The sequence below is a fragment of the Podarcis cretensis genome (genome assembly GCF_951804945.1).
Source record: "Podarcis cretensis genome assembly, chromosome: 2".
NCBI lineage: Eukaryota > Metazoa > Chordata > Lepidosauria > Squamata > Lacertidae > Podarcis > Podarcis cretensis.
This window is the reverse complement of record NC_137171.1, coordinates 105,809,877-105,826,940: the sequence shown is the minus strand read 5'-3', so window position 1 is coordinate 105,826,940 and position 17,064 is coordinate 105,809,877. Positions and strand designations below refer to the sequence as shown.

The 17,064-nt window shown below is 49.4% G+C and overlaps 2 long non-coding RNA genes across 2 annotated transcripts in view; both read left to right on the top strand.

Annotated features, from left to right (window-relative positions):
• Positions 1–17,064, top strand: part of LOC307209242 — a 47,595-nt gene that overhangs the window by 25,522 nt on the left and 5,009 nt on the right. The gene's annotated exons all lie outside the window — the stretch shown is intronic.
• LOC307209304 lies at positions 11,690–14,060 on the top strand. The gene is made up of 2 exons (XR_013835531.1): positions 11,690–12,284; positions 12,926–14,060. It is a non-coding gene; the product is annotated as an uncharacterized lncRNA (long non-coding RNA).

Here is a 17,064-nt window from a genome sequence, read left to right as displayed (position 1 = left end):
TCAGTCCACATTTATTGGCTGGAGAGGTGCGTTGCAAAATTCAGAAAAGTACAAATTTTGAAGGGCGGCTAGCTACCTTTCAGCTAATGTATTGATTTGGAAAGCGTGTATGAGGAAAATACGAACTGCACCAAATTTCTCTCCGATTCCCAATTCTGTGATCTAAAAAAGCACCAGGGGCTGCAGTTTTCAGGAGCACTTATTTCCTGTTGCTGCTCCTCTCTGTCTCCTCCTTGAGCGACTCACATTAGTATTCCAAACCATTAAACACGGGCGCAGGCACACCGAGGTGGGCAAACCTTTGCTCATCCTGATTTGCGTTTTCTCCAGACATTCTGACAATTGTTTTTTTATGCACTGTGTAAACCAAAGTAAATGTGTGGGAAAGGCTAAGTGCCTTTAGTAGCTCTGAATATTTCAGGTGCTTCATCTCTCCCCGCGCAACGGTCCATAACAGCCTTTTAAGAGCTCCATTCAAGGGCGTGTATTGGAAGCTCTCCTGGATGGGAAGAGCACTTTAAAACACTTTCACAGGCTATCATGTAAATCCTTCCGAATTCACGCTTTATTGACCATAATGGTTCTATATAAATATTTTGTCCCTCTGCATCTTGTGTGGGCACTGAGCCATCTGCTGCAAACTCTTTCTAATAAACATTTCATACGTCTGTTATTTCTGGTTTACGGGTGGGAAAGGCGGGAGGGGCGAGAGGCAAGTCTAACTGAAGCGCTTTTCACAGCTCTGCGCCATTCCGCCAGCTGGTGTTTAAAACAGAGGTTCTCAAACCTCTCAGGTTGACGTAGGCCGCACACACACCTTTAGAGCACATTCGAAGAACATTCTCTCCCTCAGAGAATTCTGGGAACTGTAGTTTGCTCCTCACAGAGTTACAATTCCCGGTAACCCTTAACAAACTATAGTGCCCAGAATTCTCTGAGGGGGAAAATGGGTACCCAGCAGTATATAGTTGTCAGGGACTCAGCGGGAGCGCAGGGAGGAGAGGAGATGGAAAGCGAGGGGGAGCAATCCGAGGGCAGCGTAGGAGAATATGACAGCAGCCCGATAGATTCCATGAGCCTCTCCAGCGAATCGGAAGATTCACAGAAGGGGGCGCCGATGGGCAGGGCAAGGGGCGACCCAAGGGGGACACCCCAGAAGCAAGGGGCCAGCGGGGACTCCCAGAGCAGCAGTTGCAAATCAGGACCAGCTTCCCCACCAGAGCGTAGTGGGGGGGAGGAGTCCCAGGTGTCAGAGCCCACATATGCACCACCAGCGAGAGAAGATGAGTCAGGGTGGACCACGCCTCCATCGGAGAGCGAGTTAACGGTTAAGAGGAAAGTTGCAGGCTGGGCGCGCGCGCCAAGTTCAAAGGTACAGGCGAGCGGCACAGAAGGTAGCCCGGATAGGGAACCAGGTCCTAAAGCCCGCCGGAAGGAGGGGCAAGAATCGTCAGGGTCAGCGTCAGAGGAGTCCAGGAAGGATGAGACCCTAGCGGGCAGGAGGGCCCAGAGGAGAAAGGAATTTAGGAAGAGGTGGAGCAAAGCGAGAGTCTTAAACTGGTGTGGAGGGGGAGGAGACTCAGACAGGACTTCGCCGGTCTAAGGTGGGGACGTAGAGCTGCACGCTGCGGCTTTAAAATGGAGACTGAATCTCAATAAAGACTTTTGTACATAACTACAGCCTAGCGTTGGTCCTCTGTGAGCTGGGACCTGGAGGCAGCTCTGACAGTAAGTCCTGTCTCACATTTCAAAGAACCTCGCAACGTGAGAGGACGCAGCGAGGGGCGAAGATTGGTGCTTCGCGAGCTCACAAAAGCAGCACAAGATGACTACAGAAGAACGACTGGCAGCTTTGCAAGAAGCAGTGGTACAACTTAACGCAGAAATACGAGCGGCAAGGAGGAGAGAAGAGGAATCAGATGCTGTCTGCAAGGATCTGCAAAACAGGTTGGAAATGTTGACTAAACAGGGGCCACCGGCAGCCAAATCCGAAGGGATCGGGCTCGGGAAGAGAGGGGGGAGCCTGGTGTCGCATTTCGATGGGAGTCTGCAGCAATATCCTAACTTCAGAGCAGACGTAGTTTTTGCGCTAAAGTTGCTGGAGAAGGACTTTAGAGATGAGCAGGAGAAAGTAGGCTTCATACTAACGCATCTCCATGGAGAAGCTAAAGCGTGGTTGCGCAATCTGTGGAGAGATAATGATCCAGCCCTCCAAAACGCAAAAGCCTTCATTAAGGCGATGGACGCTTGTTTTTTATCAGAGATAGATGTGGATGTCGCTAGAAAAGAGATTCACGGTCTGAAACAAGGCAGAGCCACTGTAAGGCAATATCATTCCCGCTTTTTTGCATTGGTCAACGCGCTGGGATGGGAAAAGGACTCAGCGTCCGTCAGGGACCTGTTCTGGGAGGGGCTCAACGGGGCTGTGAAAGACGAAATCGCAAGGGGGGAGAGGCCACGGAGCACTCAAGAAGTGGTCCAGAAGGCGCTGACGATTGGTGTGCGGCTGGAAGAACGTCCCTGGAGCAAAGATGAAGGGCGTTGGGGACGCACGCCAGCAAGGGCACCTCCTTTCTTTCCCAGAGACTCAGCGCGCGCTCAATCCACGCCTCCACTGGGAGGGGGAGAGGAGCCGATGGAGATAGGTGGTGCCAAGGCTCAGTCAGCGACCAGAGCCCTCACACCAGGAGCAGCCAAGGTGAAGCCTCCTAGAGGGAACAGGAAGTGTTACATCTGCGAAAGTGCTCAGCATATGGCAAAAGAGTGCCCCCAGAGGCTCCACAAGCACAATGCAGCCTCAGCAAAAGTAACAGAAGCAGCTCAGCAGAGGGAACCGCAGCAGGGAAACGACGAAGTCTGGCTGGAAGCAGAGCCGCTGGGGCCCAGCCAGACGAATCAGTGAAGCAGTCCCCAGGAATCTTACAGCCCACAGACCCCCTCCCGCCCAAACCAGTGGTGCAGCTCACCGCAACACTCCAGCTTCCCAATGGGCTCACCATGGAAGTGCCTATTACCATTGACTCTGGTAGCAATGCAGACTTTATGGGGGTGGATTTCATCAAGCAACATAGCATAGCACTCCTGCCTGCCACGATGCCCCTGAAAGTAGTGACAGTCGATGGAAGAGAATTGCTGGGGGGACAGGTGGTACAGCAAACGCCGCCAATGGTGATGCGCATTGGAAATCACCGCGAAGTCATCAGCTTCAACGTCACCCAACTGTCAGACACGCCCATAGTGTTGGGCATGAGCTGGTTGGACAGGCACAGCCTGGCATTGGCATGGTACCAGCGTAAATTGACCTTCTGCTCCTCCTACTGCGCAGAACATTGCATCATGACTAACCAGGAGGACGAGGGGCAAGAGGATGACCCACAGCTACAACTGGGCATGCTGCAAGCTGTACCCGACAAGTACAAGGCGTTTTTGGAGGTCTTCTGCGAGAAGGAAGCGGACAAGCTGCCTCCCCACAGACCCTACGACTGCAAGATTGACCTCCTGCCGGGGGCAACACTGCCGACCGGAAAACTGTACTCCATGTCTGAAGACGAACTGCAAGAGCTCAGGGAGTTCATAGATCACAATTTGAAGCGGGGATTCATCCGAGAATCCAAAGCAGTGGGGGGCAGTCCTGTGTTCTTTGTGAAGAAGAAGGACACGCCCCAGAAGAGGCTTGTAGTTGATTTCAGAATTTTAAATTCGAAAACCAAGCCCACGGCTTTCCCGATGCCCAAGATCGACGACTTGCTCGCGACGGTGAGGAAGGGACGCATCTTCACCAAGCTGGATCTACGAGGGGCGTACAATCTTATACGCATGCGGGAGGGCGACGAGTGGAAGACGGCCATGTTCACGCCCTTGGGCACCTATGAGTATAGGGTTATGCCCTTCGGTTTACAAAATGGCTCCCACTGCTTCCAAGCCTTCATGCATCACGTGTTAGCGGGGCTCCTCTACAAGAAGTGTGTCTGCTTCCTGGACGACATTCTGATCTTCTCGGAATCGCAGGAGGCTCACGAGGGAGATGTCAAGGAAGTCCTGCAAAGACTACGGGAGCACAGGCTTTACGCCAAGCTGGAGAAATGCCAGTTCGACATGACGGAGGTGGATTTCCTGGGCTACAAGCTGTCCGACAAGGGAATCGCCATGGACAGTGCCAAGGTACGATCAGTACTGGACTGGAAGAGCCCGCGCAATCGGAAGGAGGTCCAGAGGTTTGTCGGCTTTGCTAACTTTTATCGCAAGTTCATCAAGGGTTTCGCTATGCAGACGGCGGCCATCACGGACACCCTCAGCTCCAAGAAGAAGAAGTTCATCTGGACGGAGCAGGCGGAGCAGTCCTTTCAGAAACTCAAGCGTCTTTTCGCTTCCGAGGAACAACTGCTGCATGTGAACCCCAGCAAGCCCATGAGGGTGGAGACGGATGCCTCCGACAGAGCCGTGGGGGCAGTCCTGTTGCAGCGAGACCCGCAAGGGGATTGGAGGCCGTGTGCTTTCTACTCCAGGAAACTCAGCAAGTCGGAGCAGAACTACACCATCTGGGACAGAGAGTTGCTGGCCATTCATGCAGCATTCAAGGCGTGGCGGCACTTCCTCATCGGAGCCAAACACACGGTGCAAGTTCGCACGGACCATAAGAACCTGGAGTACTGGCGCACGGCGCGGTTCCTGAACCAGAGACACATCCGCTGGGCGGAGTTCTTTGCGGATTTCGACTTCAGGATAGAATATATCCCCGGAGACAACAACGTCATGGCTGATGCGCTATCCAGGAAGCCGCAGTATCTGGAGGAAGCAGCACCGGTAGCGGCCAAACACATTTTCGCACCCAAGGCGTGGGCATGCGCTTCTGCCACAGTAGACCTGGAAGCGATACGGCGCGAGCTGCGAACAGATTCCTTCGCGCGCTCCAAGATGGAGGAGGTGCGCAGCGGCACGGCAAAGGACGACGAGTTCCAGATACGCGACGGACTGCTCCTCCGCAAGGGGGCCATCTACGTACCGGGAGATGAACTCCGCGCGACAGTACTGCAACAGCTACACGACGCACCCAGCGCCGGACATTTCGGCAAGGAAAAGACGGTGGAATTAGTAGCCAGAGACTTTTGGTGGCCCAAGATGCGGGGAGAAGTCGCGGAATACGTCACGAGGTGCGACACCTGCCAAAGGGCCAAGCCAGTACACAGACCGCCGGCGGGACTGTTAGAACCGCTACAGACCCCGTCGGAACCGTGGGAGAGGGTAGCCTTGGACTTTGTCACTGACCTGCCCAGCTCGAGGGGCAAAACAGCAGTACTCGTGGTAGTCGACATGTTCACCAAGATGGCGCACTTCATTCCTTGCGCGAAGGTGGCCACAGCGGAACAGACAGCCAAGCTGTTCATAGACCACGTGTTCAAGGTACACGGCCTGCCACGGTCTATCCTGTCCGATAGGGGGCGCCAGTTCATCTCGGGTTTCTGGCGGAAGCTGATGGGGATCCTGAACGTCAAGGTCAACCTAGCGTCGGCAAGACACCCGCAGACCAACGGACAAGCGGAGAGGGTCAACGCCGTCATGCAGCAGTACCTGAGATGTTACGCCAACCAGCAGCCCTCGACCTGGGTGGACTATCTGCCCCTGGCCGAGTTTGCCTACAACAACACACAACACGTGTCCACGGGGGTGACACCGTTTTTTGCCAACCACGGGCGACATCCCAGGACCTTCCCGGGCTTAGAGAAAGAGGGGGAGGGGGAGCCACAGGGAGCAGAGGCATTGGCAGAGGAGTTACAGGAGGTCCATGAACAGCTCCGTAGACAGTTAGACCTAGCAAAACACGTATACAAGATGCAAGCAGACAAACACAGAAGAGTGGGGGAGGACATACGGGTAGGGGACTGGGTCTGGTTAGCGGCCCAGGCAGTGCCAGCCAGATCCTTAGCTAAGAAGAAGCTAGGACACAAGCAGTTGGGCCCTTACCTAGTCGAGGCACAGATCAACCCAGTGGTTTTCCGTTTGACACTACCGGAGGGTTCCAGAATGCACCCGGTCTTTCATAGATCGGTGCTAACGCCCTACAAGGCACCTCACAGGTTTCAGGAGCCAGGAACAGCTCCCAGTCCGCTTAGAGATGCACCCATGACAGGGGGGTCGCCGAGGGCGGGGCCACTCAACGAGGTGACGGAGATTTTGGACTCGAGATGGGGGGAAGAGGGCGTCGAATATCTCATCGCAAGGGAAGGTGCCCCGGCCAGCGCCAACAGCTGGGTGCCGTACTATGCGGTGGAGGAGCACTACCTCAAAGACGAGTTCCACGCACTCTTCCCACACAGGCCCATGCCGGAGGATTATTTTGATGAATATCTTTTCACCCCCACACTCTCAGCCAGTACGTTTCAGGGGTTCTCCTCGGCTGAGGAGACGGTTCCAGAGACTACCTCGCCGGAGGGGTCGGTCTCAGACTTGGGTGCGGAGCGCTCTTATTGGTGGGACACTCAACCCGAGGAGGAGTGGCGCAGGAGACTGCTCAGAGGGCCCTGGCACGCAGACTACCCAGAGGAAATGGGGGAACAAGGGGGCATGGACGGGTTGGGGGAGGACCCTGGTTTCGAGCACGCCGGCAACGAGATGGAAGCGGAGGAGAGCGACGTCGATGTACCCGTCACGGACTGGCAGCATGCCAGGGGGGAAGACCGGTATCCGGCAGGCACCCCCATAGCATTGGAGCACCCGGAACCCACGCCAGAAGAGGGGGAGGGGGGAAGGGGGGGCTTCGAGGGGGGGATGGATGTCAGGGACTCAGCGGGAGCGCAGGGAGGAGAGGAGATGGAAAGCGAGGGGGAATCCGAGGGCAGCGTAGGAGAATATGACAGCAGCCCGATAGATTCCATGAGCCTCTCCAGCGAATCGGAAGATTCACAGAAGGGGGCGCCGATGGGCAGGGCAAGGGGCGACCCAAGGGGGACACCCCAGAAGCAAGGGGCCAGCGGGGACTCCCAGAGCAGCAGTTGCAAATCAGGACCAGCTTCCCCACCAGAGCGTAGTGGGGGGGAGGAGTCCCAGGTGTCAGAGCCCACATATGCACCACCAGCGAGAGAAGATGAGTCAGGGTGGACCACGCCTCCATCGGAGAGCGAGTTAACGGTTAAGAGGAAAGTTGCAGGCTGGGCGCGCGCGCCAAGTTCAAAGGTACAGGCGAGCGGCACAGAAGGTAGCCCGGATAGGGAACCAGGTCCTAAAGCCCGCCGGAAGGAGGGGCAAGAATCGTCAGGGTCAGCGTCAGAGGAGTCCAGGAAGGATGAGACCCTAGCGGGCAGGAGGGCCCAGAGGAGAAAGGAATTTAGGAAGAGGTGGAGCAAAGCGAGAGTCTTAAACTGGTGTGGAGGGGGAGGAGACTCAGACAGGACTTCGCCGGTCTAAGGTGGGGACGTAGAGCTGCACGCTGCGGCTTTAAAATGGAGACTGAATCTCAATAAAGACTTTTGTACATAACTACAGCCTAGCGTTGGTCCTCTGTGAGCTGGGACCTGGAGGCAGCTCTGACAATAGTGTTTATACATTAGCACTGGGCAATACAGTCGTACCTTGGAAGTAGAACGGAATCCATTCCAGAAGTCCGTTGGACTTCCAAAACATTTGGAAACCTAGGCACTGCTTCCGATTGGCTGCAGGAAGCTCCTGCAGCCATTTGGGAGCCACGGAAGCTGCATCGGATTTTTGGGTTCCAAAGAATGTTCGCAAACCAGAACACTCACTTCCGGGTTTGCTGCATTTGGGAGTCAAAACGTTTGACTCACAAGGCGTTCGGGATCCAAGGTACAACTGTATATGGTTTTCAACACTGTGGTATATCACCAGCTAGACATCATGATATACCAATATATCACGATGTCTGAAATAAGGATGGAGTTATGTAGAGGCATTGGCTGACTTCATGGTTTCCTCACATTGTGATTTTTGCATAGCACCCCCCCCCCCCCATGATTCACAATATATTGCCAGGTCAAAAATTATGAGACCGATATCACGATATGGATTTCAAACCGGTTTTGGACAACATGTTGATATATCACCCAGCCCTAGTCTGCAGCCCTGTTTCATGCTGTCCTTGAATCATGGAAATCAAAATGGCCTACTTGGTGGTCTCAAGTGTTCTCTCATTCAGGTCGTGAATATTTTCTAAGCTTTCTAAGCAAGATGGCTGCCTGATGTGACCACAAACCACATCCTAGGGCAGGGGTGGGGAACTGGATCTGGGAAGTAGGATGGGTCCAGATCTGACCTACCATCTGCAGGCCACTTTTGAGAGGTGGGCAGGGCCCTCCCCAAGGAAAGAGCCATGGCTCAGTGGGAGCGTATGGTTTTCATACAAAATATCCCAGGTTCAACCCTGAATATCTCCAGAGAAGACTCGGAGAAACTCCCTGTCTGAAACCCTGGAGACCTGCTGCCAGTCAGTGCAAGTGAGCTAGATGGACCAATGGTGTGACTCTGTATAAGGCAGCTTCCTGTGTTCTTAAACCATAAGGAACATAAGCTGCTTTATCCTGAATCATATCATTGGTTTGTCCAATTACAGTATTGTCTGGTAGTGGCTCTCCAGGGTTCTAGATTGGCGGATGGGGCGGGGGGACACACTCTCAGTTCGATATGGAAGTGCTGGGGACTGAACCTGGGACCTCCTGCATACAAAGCACATGCTTTACCACTGAGCTACAACCAAACATAATGTGTTGTTGCTAGGAAAACACAATTCTCCCCACCCTGAGAAAAGAACAGCACAACGGGCTGCAGCAGCTCCATCAGATCACTTTCAACTCCCTGGAAAAAAACAAAACAAAAACCTCACAATGCTTGATTACTCAGTGCCAGAATAATCACAACCAAGTGCGTTGGGTTCATATATTGTTTTTGCTTTTCAAACTGAGTGGTAAAACTGCAGCCATGAATAAGTTGTCTGTACTAAGGTTCTTTTGTAAAAAAAAAAAAATAATTCTAGTGCCATGGAAGCAGATGGCCTAATAAATATGCAGGGCTATTAAAAACAAACTACATATGCAAGATCAGAAGGAGCCCCATTCTTCCACGCTCTTGTCTTTCTCTCTGTCATTCAAGCAAAATGTGACTGTCCTTGTTTTGTGTGCGAAAAAGTAATACATTGGTACCTTGGGTTAAGTACTTAATTCGTTCCGGAGGTCCATTCTTAACCTGAAACTGTTCTTAACCTGACGTACCACTTTAGCTAATGGGGCCTCCTGCTGCCGCCGGAGCATGATTTCTGTTCTCATCCTGAAGCAAAGTTCTTAACCCGAGGTACTATTTCTGGGTTAGCAGAGTCTTTAACCTGAAGCGTATGTAACCCGAGGTACCACTGCAGTTGCATATCTAACTAAAGCCTAATTTCCAAGTTGCTTTCAAAACGGGAAGGTCACCATGAAGTGAATGTCTTGCAAGGGTTGGGGATGTTTAATTTGAACGAGGCCTCGTGTTAGAAATTCATAGAACTATTGTAGTGTTGTGGTATCTTTCCGCATTCTGGGCAAATCAATATGCATCAGATTGCAAGGCTGGGTGTGCACTTCTGATCTGTAGAGTCCAGACATGGACCCTTCAACCCCAAGAAACCAGAGAGGAGAGGATTGCAATGGATTCTGTGCAATTTGTATATCTCTCTTCTGGTAGTGAGGCTTAAGAGCGTACCAGGAGTGATGCTATCTGAAGCCCCATGTTCTCAGTAGTTTGCTCTCGTGTCTGCTGGTCTCTACAGAAGCTATGAGCCAGCCTCAGTCTTGTTACCTGTGCCCCACATGTCCATACAGGGTGATGTTCCAAAAGTGTTGTGCTTGCCTAGGAAGGATTGCTTTTGCCTGGCTGCAATGTGTCTTTGAACTCTGATAATGCCTGTTGCTCCCCTGGGTAAAGAAGGGTGTGTGAGCCTGTGTGTAGAAACTAGACTACGGTACAAAGGGCGAAAATTGCATTTGTTGCTCTGCCAACTTTTGCCTTTGGCCCCCACCCGCCATGGTAGAGCATGAGATTCATAATCTCAGGGTTGTGGGTTCAATCCCCACCCTTAGGCAAAATATTCCTGCATTTCAGGGGATTGGACTAGATGAGCCTTGTGGTCTCTTCCAATTCTATGACAGTTACGTGTTCTGCTCTGTTTTGCAGAAACTTGAGCCTACGAAAACTCTGGGTGCTCAGAAGAGTTCATGCCACTTTCTGGTTTCTTTGCTATGCTTGATATGTTTAGACCTGCTAGAAAGCTAGGAGGAGGGTGCCAGAAACATCTCAGCTCCTGCAATTCACGCCGCTAACAAGCAGGTTAAACTGGCGACGAGAAACCACAGGCATTTTAGCACTTTCACTAGCTGGGGAGTCTGGATGCAAAAGCTCCCACTTTGTGAGGGGTCCCGATTTGAAATAGCTTTTTTTAGCACTATCACAAAATTGGCTGTTGGAAGATGCTGTTTCTGTGAAATACCGGGGGGGGGGGGGGAGTGGAAATTAGCAATTTGGGGGGAGAGAGACCTTTATCTTTTTTAAAGTACAATGTCCTGTTTGGGTTGTTTTGCTTTAAAGCCTGTTATAAAACAAATCAGCAGAGGGAAAGATTCTTCCTTCCCCTGGCGTTTTGCTTGAACTGTGAAAATCGCAGGTCAAGAAAAGCTTGTAAACATCATGGAAGTATATGTATAAAAGGCTCAGAAAACAATAGGGAATGATAACAAAGAACTCGGTGTGTTAGCTCTTAAGAATGTTGCCACCTTAAATCAATCGAATGAGTTGGTGGTCTTGAATTCTGCTGTTTTAACATTGGGGGTAGGTAGCATCTGTAACTGGTGTGAGCAGAAAGACAAAGCATAATGAAAGGGGAAAACGGAAAGTCCATAAAGAGAGCCCCATTGGCTGAACCTGGAGGTCTCTGGGTGAGGCAGTCAGCACAGTGTGTGGCAGCTGTGACAAAAATGGTGAATGCTAAGAATGAAAACAGAACGACCATAATGTTGTTATACAGATCCATGGTTGCTGCATCTCAAAAAGGATATTGTGAAGATGGGGGGAACGTAGAGGGCAACCCAGACGATCAAGGGGTTTGGCCAAATCTCGCCTGAGAAAAGGTTGCCACATTTGGAGAGTTTTAGTTTAGTAAAGGCGTAAATGGGGGAGATTAGAGTGATGTATACAATTATGCATAGTGTGAGGAAAGTAGAAGAGTTTGGATTTGATATCCTGCTCGCTGTGGGTTAAAGCACAGAGCCTAGGACTTGCCAATCAGAAGGTCAGCTGTTCTAATCCCCGCCACAGGGTGAGCTCCCATTGCTCGGTCCCTGCTCCTGCCAACCTAGCAGTTCGAAAGCACGTCAAAGTGCAAGTAGATAAATAGGTACTGCTCTGGCGGGAAGGTAAATGCTGTTTCAGTGTGCTGCTCTGGTTCGCCAGAAGCGGCTTAGTCATGCTGGCCACATGACCCAGAAGCTGTACGCCAATAAAGCGAGATGAGCGCCGCAACCCCAGAGTCAGCCACGACTGGACCTAATGGTCAGGGGTCCCTTTAAGGAGTCTCAAAGTGGCTAACATTCTCCTTTCCCTTCCTCCCCCACAACGAACACTCTGTGAGGTGAGTGAGGCTGAGAGACTTCAGAGAAGTGTGACTAGCCCAAGGTCACCCAGCAGCTGCATGTGGAGGAGCGTGGAAGCAAACCCGGTTCACCAGATTACAAATCTACCACTCTTGACCACTACACCACACTGGCTCTCAGTGATACGGAGAGGTTTTATTCCTCTCATAATTGTAGAAATTTGGGGCCATGTGATGAAGCTCAGTTTTGGAAGACCCAGGACAGACACAATTAAATACCATCGTACAGTGCATAGTTAAACTACAGACAATGTGGTGACATCCACCAACTTGGATAATGTTAAATGGGACTAGTTAGATTCATAGTGGATTGAGCTATTGATAGCTACAAATCAATAATAGCTGTCTACCACGTCCGCTGTCAGAGACAGTCTGCCTTTGAATACCAGTTTCTGGGGAACATGAACTGGGAGAGTGCCGCTGCACTGGGATCCTGCCTGGAGGCTTCCCATGGGTATTTGGTTGGCCAGATGATTTGACTACATGGACCTTTGGTCTGATGATCCACCAGAGCTCTTCTTCTGTTCTTCTAGCCTATATGGTCCAGCATTTTGTTTGTTTTTCACAGTGCATAGCTAGATGCCTCCAGGATGCCCACTTTAATAAATGTGAGTTGGAATTGTGAGTTGGCATAAAACACCACTAGTCCATGTTATCAACTGTGAGTATGATTAGAAGTGGCAATGGCATGCTATTTTCTTACATCTTTCCTTTGGTAGTATGATGTATGTATGATTAGATTTCCCACCAGGAATATTTCTTAAGTTTCTAAAAACAACCCCTCTGTTCCTCTGCCCAAATTCAGGTTATGTCCTTTCTCCCCAAATCCCCTTGCACCACATCCACATTCTTAAAGAGGTGAATCTGAACACACACACACCCATTACCCAGAGTCCGCATATGGCTGGGAGTGGGTGGGAATGAAGTTATGGTTAAAACTTTTTGAGCTTCTGGAAAGGCTTCTCAGTGCCTACAGATGGCTGCGGGGCAAAAGGGTGGTCAAAACTTTTCTTCCATGGACTTCCTTAGGTTAACTTTGCAGGGTCCATCAATTTATGGATTTGCTTTGTTCATTTTAATTATGACAGTCCTATCCGCTCATGAAAGCTCTGAAATTCTGCTGCTTTGTCTACGTCTTGTTTTATCATCTGTGATTTGGAATTGCTCAAATATCCACTTTTTGTTATAGATTTTTGAACGGTAGCAAATTTGTGCTGGATTTGCTATTATTACGACAAGATGCTGCATTGGAGTTTGCTTCCATGGTGTTTTTAAGTAACCAAGTTTTGTCTTCCGTTCCAGCCCTTGAGTTTGAACGCTTTGATTTTCGGGAATTGGCTATTTCCAAGTTGTAAGCAAGCTTTGGAAATGGTTCAGTGTCCTTTGGAGAAGAAAATAAAACAAACCACCAAACGTTCTTTGCTGGACACTTCACTGAAGAAGCATTCACTTTCACACACAGGAAGAAAAGAATGCATTTAAAGAGTCCCACTAATTGTTGAGAAATAAAGAATGGTATGATTTTCTCATCTCTAGTCAACGGACTATGGCAGCCTGGTTTGCACATTTCCATCACCATGGGTGAAAACCTCGATACTGTATGTGCTACATGCCACTCCAGCATGAGGTGCTGAGGAATTTTAATGTGTTATAACAGAGTGTCACAGAATTTTCTTAACTCCACATGATATTGTTGAGCAGAGAGATAGAAAAAGAACCAAGACAGATTAGGCCAACACACCACAAACTAGTTTGGGTGGAGAACAGGAAGTGTATGCTATGACAGAGGTGACTAGTGCTTTATTGCAATGTATGTTCAAGAATGATGACAACTGATTCTGTAGATAAAAAAGACACCTCGTTAGGTCAATTCAGGTTCTTGGATCCAGTAAAAGTTGAGCTCCATGTGGCTATTGTCATATTAGAGAGTTCTGGACATCAGTTTGCACTTAGTATTGTTCCATCAGCTAGGGCTACTGCATTTCCTTAAGGGCCCCATCCAACAAACTACTCTCTCTAACTTAGGTAATACTGCAGTGTGTGCCAAGTTGTTCAAGCAGTATTTGTCAGAATGTGAACCGGCAACTCACACAACCTCTTCTGTATTTTCATTGAGGAAGGACTTCCACTTTAAAGCATCTTCTGTGAATAATCCCATAAACAACTAGCTCCCCAAAAGACCTGAGATGGCAAAAACTCTGGCCTTGCTTTGGCAGACCATGCATGTGCCAATGAAAACTAGTCATGTCTACAACTCTTTCGAGGTCATCTGTGCAAATATGGGCAACAGGAGGGCAACAGGGGATTCCCCCAAGTTGTAAAAAGTAATTTGGCAAACAGCTGAGCTTTTGATTTTCTGTCATAATTCCACATGTGGAAGTTTGGACAAAATATGTTAGAAGGCACAGACTCCTGAGACTCCCTAGATTTTTTTTAATGCAAGTTTCTAGTCCTCTGCGGAAATGTATCAGAGATGTGTTCATTCCCTGCTCCACCCCTCATTTTGAAGGCAAGCCTGAGCTTGTGCCTCCAATCAAATAACTCTATTCATATACCTTCATACCGATGCCATAGCTTTTAAAGCAACCCTCTGGCATTGCTCAGAACTCTGCCCTCAAAATAAAAATCCTTTCTTAGATGCAAGGGGGTGGGGGTGGAAATGTATTGATCCACATCAGCAAATTTCTAATTGTGAGTGACAAGGAGCTGCGCTGTACCCATATGGCATAAAGCTGGACCATAAAGAAGGCTGTTTGCCGAAGAATTGATGCTTTTGAATTATGGTGCTGGAGGAGACTCTTGAGAGTCCCATGGACTGCAAGAAGATCAAACCTACCCATTCTGAAGGAAATCAGCCCTGAGTGCTCACTGGAAGGACAGATCCTGAAGCTGAGGCTCCAATACTTTGGCCACCTCATGAGAAGAGAAGACTCCCTGGAAAAGACCCTGATGTTGGGAAAGATGGAGGGCACAAGGAGAAGGGGACGACAGAGGATGAGATGGCTGGACAGTGTTCTTGAAGCTACCAGCATGAGTTTGACCAAACTGCGGGAGGCAGAGGAAGACAGGAGGGCCTGGTGTGCTCTGGTCCATGGGGTCACGAAGAATCGGACACGACTAAACGGCGACAAAAACAACAACAAGCTACTTATAATTGGTTCTAGAAATGGTATGCATGTATATCTATGGGGTAACTTCCAGAGGAGTCACTTGCCCGTGACAGGGACTATCCTCATAGAATCATAGAGTTGGAAGAGACCACAAGGGCCATCGAGTCCAACCCCCTGCCAAGAAGGAAACATCATCAGAGCACTCCTGACATATGGTTGTCAAGCCTCTGCTTAAAGACCTCCAAAGAAGGAGACTCCACCTCACTCCTTGGCAGCAAATTCCACTGTCGAACAGCTCTTACTGTCAGGAGGTTCTTCCTAATGTTTAGGTGGAATCTTCTTTCTTGTAGTTTGGATCCATTGCTCAGTGTCCGCTTCTCTGGAGCAGCAGAAAACCACCTTTCTCCCTCCTCTATGTGACATCCTTTTATATATTTGAACATGGCTATCATATCACCTCTTAATCTCCTCTTCTCCAGGCTAAACATGCCCAGCTCCCTTAGCCGTTCCTCATAAGGCATCGTTTCCAGGCCTTTGACCATTTTGGTTGCCCTCCTCTGGACACGTTCCAGTTTGTCAGTGTCCTTCTTGAACTGTGGTGCCCAGAACTGGACACAGTACTCCAGGTGAGGTCTGACCAGAGCAGAATACAGTGGCACTATTACTTCCCTTGATCTAGATGCTATACTCCTATTGATGCAGCCCAGAATTGCATTGGCTTTTTTAGCTGCCGCGTCACACTGTTGGCTCATGTCAAGTTTGTGGTCAACCAAGACTCCTAGATCCTTTTCACATGTACTGCTCTCAAGCCAGGTGTCACCCATCTTGTATTTGTGCCTCTCATTTTTTTTGCCCAAGTGCAATACTTTACATTTCTCCCTGTTAAAATTCATCTTGTTTGTTTTGGCCCAGTTCTCTAATCTGTCAAGGTCGTTTTGAAGTGTGATCCTGTCCTCTGGGGTGTTAGCCACCCCTCCCAGTTTGGTGTCATCTGCAAATTTGATCAGGATGCCCTTGAGTCCATCATCCAAGTCATTGATAAAGATGTTGAATAAGACCGGGCCCAAGACAGAACCCTGTGGCACCCCACTAGTCACTCTTCTCCAGGATGAAGAGGAACCATTGATGAGCACCCTTTGGGTTCGGTCAGTCAGCCAGTTACAAATCCACTGAGTGGTAGCATAGTCAAGTCCGCATTTTACCAGCTTCTTTACAAGAATATCATGGGGCACCTTGTCAAATGCCTTGCTGAAATCAAGGTAGGCTACACCCACTGTGTTCCCTTCATCTACCAGGCTTGTAATTCTGTCAAAAAAACGAGATCAGGTTAGTCTGACATGACTTATTTTTCAGAAATCCATGCTGACTATTGGTGATCACAGCATTCCTTTCTAGGTGCTCACAGACTGTTTGCTTAATGATCTGCTCCAGAATCTTCCCTGGTATTGATGTCAGACTGACTGGGCGGTAATTATTTGGGTCCTCTCTTTCCTCCTTTTTGAAAATAGGGACAACATTTGCCCTCCTCCAGTCTGCCGGGACTTCGCCTGTTCTCCAGGAATTCTCAAAGATGACTGCCAGTGGTTCTGAGATCACATCTGCCAGTTCTTTTAATACTCTTGGATGCAGTTCATCTGGCCCTGGAGACTTGAATACATCTAAACTAGCCAAGTATTCTTGTACTATCTCCTTAGTTATTCTGGGCTGTGTTTCCTCTGCTGAATCATTTGCTTCAAATTCTTCAGGTCGGGCATTGTTTTCTTTATCGGAGAAGACTGAGGCAAAGAAGGCATTGAGGAGTTCAGCCCTTTCTGTGTCCCCTGTTTGCATTTCACCATCTTCTCCTCTGAGTGACCCCACTGTTTCTTTGTTCTTCCTTTTGCTACGAACATACCCATAAAAGCCTTTTTTGTTGCTTTTAACCTCTCTAGCAAGCCTGAGTTCATTCTGTGCTTTAGCTTTTCTGACTTTGTGTCTACACGTGCTGGCTATTTGTTTGAATTCCTCTTTGGTGGTTTCCCCCCTTTTCCATTTTTTGTACACATCCTTTTTTAATCTTAACTCAGTTAAAAGTTCTTTAGATAGCCACCCTGGCTTCTTTAGGCACCTTCCATGTTTCTGTCTCATTGGTATTGCCTGAAGTTGTGCTTTTACTATCTCCCTCTTAACAAACTCCCAGCCATCATGAACTCCCTTTCCCTTTAGTATTACTGTCCATGGGATCTCACCCAGCACTTCCCTAAGTTTTATGAAGTCGGCTTTCTTAAAGTCAAGAAATTGAGTCCTAGTATGCTTGGCTGCTCCTTTCCGCTGTATAGTAAACTTCAGAAG